The following is an 8,007-nucleotide window of genomic DNA, read 5'->3' as shown; positions in this document are numbered from 1 at the left end:
TCTATGAGAGGGCCATTTTAAACGACAGCCATGGTTTTATTTTCATACACAAAGAAATTCTCTGTAAGGGGAAGAGTTCAGGTCTGCATTTTCTCTTCTTCTTTTCTCCCTCTGTCATGAAAGAGCTCCTGTCAGTTACTGACGCAGGCTGTCAGGATTTCATTGCACTAAACAGATTGTCGGCAGCCAGTGGGAAGGTAAAATGAATTAATCTACACTGAAATAACAGTTTGTACTTTAAAAAGTGGCATTCGTTTGTGAGTCCTAAAGCTCTCTACAGATGTGAATGAATGAAGGTTTACAGCGATCCTGTCGGAGCGGTAAGCAGAATGTGCACATTTCATTCTCAAGCACAGAAGGCACCTGACTTGTCTGATGTCAGATTGAATTCACCTGAATCCAAAATCTACTGAAATCAATAAAAGGATTTCCTGCGACTTCAAGGCGTTCTGAGCTGAGACCTAAACTAGTGACAGAAATAGAAAATAATTCATGACCCTCAAATCTCTCTTCTAATTGCTATTTTAGGCTACTTTCCTTCCTTCTGTTTTAGAGCACGCTTAAGCCAGAACATCAGCCAAACCATGATAATTTATTATAAGACAATATGACACAAGAAAACTTGTGTTAAAGCTTTCCAGCAAAAATTCATATTGCAAGGACAAATAACAGTACTTTGTGGCCAAGATAATCTTTAAAGGAAATCAGAATGAGCTGAAATATCCCCATGGGCTGCTTTACTTGAGCACTAAAGCACTTATCTGAAATGCTTTATTTACTGCAACAATTTCATGCCATTATTGCCTAGATTAATTGCCTGACAAAGCTATAGCAGAAGTACCACCTAGAAGTCAGGACTCAGTAGTGTACTGGGGAAATGAAAAAGCCGGAGCACTCAGAATTGCACACTCTTAGGCTGCTTAACATATGCAAGTCTTTTACAATGAGCAATTAAATCTTTTTAATAATTTTAAATACACCTCTTTAACTGCATAAATACAGCCATGTAGTCATAACTGTGGGATCCATTTGGAAATACAGACAGCTCTCAATTACATGAAAGTAAATTATCGTGGCTTGGAATTAGTCATACCACGGGTATGGAAGACACCCAAGTTGCTCTGAAAAAATAACCTTATTTACTTGCACACAATACCACCCAACAAACAGCCCTACTGCTTCCACGCCTGAGTGGGGCAACGCGGATTTGCCAGCAAAGGCTTGGGACTTCTGCACTCAGCAGTCAACAGCATCAACGACATTTTTCTCCTACCAGTTGTTTGTAATACCTTCTCACACTCTAATTTACATAGGCTTTATATTAGCTGTGTTTTATTTTCTCTGAGTGGCCATTTCTTACTCCATTTCACTTAATATTTAAACTGATCGCAGTTATGGTAATGGAGGATTCCCCCAACTGCCTGCTAACAAGAGTTGCAAGAGAAAATATCATGACATTAGCTTCATCCTCTTTCTCTCCTTGCCTAAGCTCCAAACCACTTATTCACTCCACCCAAGATGTTCTGACTAAGAGAAGAAAGTGAGTTTCCAAGTCAAAGATCTTGAACAGAAAACAGCTCTCCAGCTACCCCTTTTTTCTCTCACATTAGCAGCCTTCCAGGCCGAGGGCCAGCACTAACTGGTGGCTGGGCCAGGAATGGACAAGCTCCCTCGGATTGCTGCAGCTTCCCAGGCCAAAACTAACATGTTCAAATCAAGACAAGAGATAGCCAAAGCAGACCGTGGAGCACAGGCACTATGCCCTCACCTGGGAATAAAACCAGCTCATAACCTCCATGGATATCAGTTTCTGATCAGATGGAAGATGCATCTTCATAAGGAACACATTGAACGAACCTGCTGTTGGGAGGCAAAGGCCTGGATGAAATGACAAGATCCATCTCCAGAAGGATTCATCAGAATCTCCTGGCCAGGCAACAAACAGAAACAATAAAAAAAAAAAAAAAGAAAAAAAAGGAAAGGTTGTCCTGGCTACTAATGCTGTCCTGAGCATTTAGAAATCCAGCTAGAATGAGACTGGAAATCCAACTAGGCCTTTGGATCATAAACTTGGAAAAACCTAAGATAGACACACTCAAAGGGCAAGATACTCTCTTTGCTTTCTCCTTGGGTTACAACCCCCATCCAGACATCACCACCTCAGCCCCCTTCAGATCCGGTTGCAGACATTTTCTGCCCATCTGTACTCCTTTCTCAGCTAACCTCTGTGTAATGCTGCTGTTGATGGATTGTACAAAAGAGAGATACAAGATAAAGTATGTATTGTTACTGTAATAAAGACTCTCCCATCCGTATTTCTTTCCGAGAATCCCAATATAGTAAGCAACAAATGAAAATTGCTCCCCGCAAGGTAGAGAAATGCAATCCTTATATATTCTCTACAGGGATTGTTTTAGTTCAGTCATGAATTATCATAACATATAAAAACATATGTAAAAAGTATTGGGTGAAACGCTGGCCTGACTGAAGTCAATGGCAAATCTCCCACTTAGTCTAACGGGAGAGGATTTCATCCACTAAGTTCCAAAATAAACCTTTTTTGCCTACATTTCCTTGGATATGCATAGCACATATTAGGCAGATGCTCTGTATTTGCTCAACAGCTAAAGAAAGTTATTCCTTTCCCCCAAAACAGTCTCTCTCCCCACTAGAAAATAGACTTGGAACAGTTTCTTCAGAAAATAATACCAAATTGTCCCACTTTGTACTGTCCAATCTGGGTTTGGCCGATTAGATAAGTGAACCACAACCAAGTGAACTCGCTGGCTGCTAGCCCTGCCATTAATGGTGTGTAGCAGCACAGTTTGGGACCTACCCTTTGGTTTTCCACTGGTACGCGTCTCCGTGTCCAATTTCAAACACACTCAATCATGAAACAAGGAATAAACTGCAAAGTGGAAAGGTTAAGGAAAGGGAAACGTATTGAAATTCCCCTCAATGAGTACAAGGGAAATCATCTGAGCACCAGGAAGAATAAAGTGGGGCAGATAAAAATGCTCGAAGAGGATGCCTTGCCATCACAGCAGCGATGTGCAACTTACCTCTCCCCACTCCCTGCTGCTCCTCTGCATGGGTTGCTGCCCCACAGCCGCAGGATGAGACCCAGGCGAGCATTTTCACCTTAACTGCCTGAATTTGTACTAATAAACCAGGTGGTGAATTGCAATGGGCTGGGACATAGGCAAGCTCCTGCCAACAGCTGCCTCCACCCAGGGCACTGCAGCCAGGCCAGTACAGGGGTGACAACCCAGGGACTGCAGCCCATCCTCCCGTGCACCCAAGTCACAGGCAGCAATGGGGAATGTCCGAGGACATCAAACTGTTGCAGATAGCAGGTGAGCAACTCCCCAAGAAGGGGAAATCATTGGGAAAATAAGTATCTTCTGGGGAAGGAGACAGAGCATTAAGATTCTCTTGGGAGACTTTGATTTCCTACTAAATTATTCCTCAGTGAACTCGTGCCTGGCTTTCCCTCTGCTCACCAATTCAGGTATTAAAAAGCCTCACCGGAGCGCTGGGAGATGCAATTCCCTCTTCAAAACCTAGATCTAAAGCAGCCATTTGATGCGGGGCGTTTTTGCATGCCTAAGTTCAGAAGCCACTTCACGTTATTTGGCTTCTCTGTTAGAAAGACAAAACGCTTGGGCTAATGTCACAGCCTGGCCATTTTTCCCTCTGAAGAAACGCGGAGAAGAGGCGAGGGCACAAAAATGAGGAAATGGTTCAAACTGGAGTTTTTAAACAGGTGTTTAGACAGAACAAATATTGATCCCTCGGTTCATCACTTTTGGAGTTGGGGCAGGACTTGAAAGAAAGAAGCGGTACATTAATGCCATTAGAACATTTTTAAAGGAATGAAAACATCCCATCTGAGCACACCTAGCTTACCCTCTCTGTCTACCTCACCTCAATTAATATTAACTGATTGTAACTGAATATACTTTGAAAAATGAAACCACTCAGTATGGTAGAAATCAACTCCCCTGTTGTTACTAGTACGGCTTCGAGGCACAAATACGACTGCAGAATTTGCTGCAAAGGGCTTATGACCAAAAGTACTGGCAGAGAAAAGACATTTTAGAAAATGCAGCCATGAGGAAAATGTAATTTTTTAATTTCCCCGCAGGTGTATATCGGGTGGATTTATTGACCTTTGGGCTATGAGGCAAGACTTATCTGTTGGCTTAAATCTTTGCAAAGGGGAAAAGAGGAAAAATGAAGGGCTTGATAGAGGAAGCTTTATAGTATGAAATTTGGAAGGCTTGTGATCCTATGGTTCTACTTCTGTGGTGGGTTTATAGGACACAAAGAGCACATGAAAAATTGCACTTCAGCGTTATTTCTCAATACTCGTTCTCTTGTGCACTCTGATTTTTTAATTTATTTTTTTACTTCTTTCTGCTAAAGGAGTAAAACTCCAGTACAGATGTGGAAAACATAGATATAGATGGGAAGTGAGTCAGGCAACCAGCCAAGACAGATATTTAAAAGATGATAATGCTGCTTGTTACCCACTCACTCCTTGCTCTTCTTACCGATCATCCTCTTGTCCCTGGTACCTCCAGTGTCCTGTTCCCAGCACACGGGTCAGCTGGGCTCTCCCTGACAGAGCACATGGCAAACTTGGGCTTACAGTGGGAGAAAACAGCAAACCTCTTTCTCACAGTTTGTGTGCAGCCCAACGTACGAGAAAACACATTAAAGTTGGTGTGTGGGTGAGCAAGATGGGCTCAAAGGAATGAAACAAAGAAAAAAAGAAGGAAAATGAGTGAAAAGAAGAGCATGAGGCAAAGAGATCAAATTATCTTCCAACAATTTATCAGACCATTGAAGGAGTATGTTATTTTTTCATTTAAAATGCAATATTTAATAAGAAAGAAACTCATCATATTAGCTGAGGCAACTAATGGAAAACAAATGCACGGCTCCAATGAGCCAGATATGGAGAAAATGCCAATGAAAAGATTTTGGCAAGGCAAAGACAACTTCAGAGCATACACAAGAGGAAGCAACACTTCCTCTCCTCCTCCCGTTATGGGATGCAGCAGCAAGGATCACCACACACACACACACACTGCAACTCACAGCATTGCTGTCCTGATGCTTCATTTAAAATGAGAAAAGAAGAATGTGAAATAGGAGCTGCAAACTTAGCTTCCCAAAATTTATTTCCTCAGGAATGTGCATATGCTTTATTTTTCTAGCTCAATGTCCATCACGCAAAGTAGTTGGTTAAGTTGTAGAGCACGCTACGTTTGGCATAAAGATCTCACATTTTTAATGAAAAGGGAGACTGGGATGGGCTTTTTGAGTGGAAGCTGTGCTATTACTGACGTCAGCCACAGTCAGTTGTGTCTCAGGGTTTCACTGAAGCTAGAACTGACCTTGTGAGAAATTGAAGGCTCCAGAGTTTCAGTCCTGGAGTCCAGAAGATATGCTGGTCCAGAAGAAGTGGTGCAAGTCCAACATGGTGGCCATCATCAGCACTTTGGGAGTCTGGTGGTCACAGACTGTCACTCCCAGGTGCCTGGTGGAGCTTTGCTTCCCAACCAAGTTTGGCAGTGGAGGCCAAAGCGGTGGCCTGGCTGGATCTGGCACATGTTTCATTTGGCCTACTACCCCTTTCCCAGAGGGGAGAGGGAACAGATGCTCAGGCAGCAAACATTTCCAAATAGCTGACACTGCACTGCATTGCCAAAGCTGCTGTTGCTGCCACTTGTCCCTAGGAAAGATAGACAAGAGGTGGGATACGTATGGAGCAATGCAGGCAGGATCTGCCTCTGTACCTGTGAGGAAACCTCCAAACTGGAACATGGACCCCAGACCACCCTCAGCCCTATGGGAAAAAAAATTCTTGAATAGCAAAAATATTTCAACATCTCAGACCAGCAGCCTAGCTGCAAAACCATCCTAGCAACCACCACAGATAATGCAATTTGTAAGGAACAAGTTTTACAGGTAACTATAGTCATACAGTCCTATAGTCATAGCTATAGGAGCAGGATCGCACGAGTGCTAGGCTTAGTTACCGCTCAGGCTGTGTGTTTGCTAGGGACAATGACTGCTGTAGGGACGCAGTGAACAAAGCCAGCCACGTTTTATATTCACCTGTAGAGTTTCTTTTCCCTGAACTGTGTTGATCTCACCAAACAAAATTTATAAACCCAATGGAGTGAATCAGCAATAGTGCCCAGTCCCATTTCACAGGCAAAAAACAACATCAGACTCTTTGGAGAAAAGCTCATGAAAATGCCAAGTCCACACTCGATGCTCATTGTGGCAAATGACAGATTACAAATATTTTTATTGTTGTGATGCTTTCAGGCAGGAAAAACAACAAAGTTGTCAGCAAAGCACTTTTAAAGTTCACATTTCTAGAAACTCCGCAGTGAATTTCAGGAGATATGACCCTATAAACACAGCTCCAGTGTTTCCAGCAGGTGTTCCCTTTCTCACTCGAAGCACCAAAGGAAAAAAAGAAAACCATTCCTTTTTTCCCCTGTAATATGCTTACCTCCCTGATGGTCTCTGGTGCACAGGAGGGAAACAACAGATTATCCTTTTATTCTGCTCGTGAACAAACAGGCTTTGGGCACAACTGGAGAAAGGGGTATAGCTCTGGGTTGGGAGGAGATGGTCATGGTTGGGCTTCTGCACGCCACCTCCCACCCCCCTGGTAGGGGCAGGCTGAGGATGGGGGAGGACAGGGTGTGCCCAAGAGGGAGGAAAGCAGAATTTCACTCTGGTGCACCAGTGTCCTCATCAGCCTCAGTACAGGGGTAAATTACAGCAGCCTAAGGAAATCTGAAAGCACTGGAAATGAATTTTAAAAGCTGAGACATCAAATGCATTTTTGCAAGGGGCTTATCTGAGCATCCACTTTATATCTGCTTACCAACAAAAAGTGAACCTAATACTTTTTAATCTTTCCTAGGTAAAGTCTAAGGGAACATTACTTGTACCCTCTCTTGCTTAATACTAATTTGGTTGCCCTTCTGCTGAGGGAGAGAAATGACTTTACATGAACTGCATGTGAGAATGTGCAGGAAAACCTTTCAACAAAACCACAGGAGAAAGAGGATGAGAGTATGAGGTTTCCTGTTCTTGGTAAAGCACATTGTCCGTACACGAAGATTTCCAAATGTCACCACATATTACTTTGGCCCTGTCTACACCAGGGAAACACACCATGTTAAAAAAAAAATGTATGAACTAGCATGTCTTAAAGCTAGGACAGTGTGAAAAAACAGTATTGCCCTGAGGATGAATGACAACAGCCATGTTATTTTAAAATGTGCTGGCTCCTGGTGGTTAATTATAAGGTGTCTCCCACAGATAATCACCAGATTTGTTCTTCACATCCAACATGCTTTTCTCTGTAGATATCAGGGGGATTGGACTAGATGATCTTTCGAGGTCCCTTCCAATCCCTAACATTCTGTGATATCACAGTTGTTTCAAACAAACTGCCTCAGGGTTCAAGGCACACATTTACAGAACAGCACGTGGACATTTATGCTCTGGCCCTTCATTTTCTACACACCCACCCACCCCACCACCCCTTCTGTTTTCTCTTTGAACAGAACAACATTCAGGCTTTTTTTTTTTTTTTTTTTTTTTTAAGACATGGGTGGAGATGCAATATTTTGAGGAGCAGAAAGTTCTCCCATTTCCTCATTGTGACCATTACGGATAGTGGCTTTTTGCCTGTGCTTTTTTAATAGTAAGAGATACCACGTATTGCAAGTCTTATATGTCCCGGGATACTCCCAAGGACGCAATTTTAAGACAGTTTAGAAGTTCCATTCACAATTTTAAGACCTGTATTACCTGCAATACTAGATCTCTTTACTACACTATTCATAGCAACTATTTATGGGGTTTAAGAAATCAAGAATAGTAAAGAGCACTATGTGAAACACTTAGAGAGAAGCTAGACATTTTCCCATCACAAGGAGGACAGCTTTTCACTCGCAGATAGATTTT

This window comes from Nyctibius grandis, chromosome 6, assembly GCF_013368605.1.
Source record: "Nyctibius grandis isolate bNycGra1 chromosome 6, bNycGra1.pri, whole genome shotgun sequence".
Taxonomy (NCBI): Eukaryota; Metazoa; Chordata; class Aves; order Nyctibiiformes; family Nyctibiidae; genus Nyctibius; species Nyctibius grandis.
The sequence above is the reverse complement of the archived record's forward strand: the minus strand, read 5'-3'. Positions refer to the sequence as shown.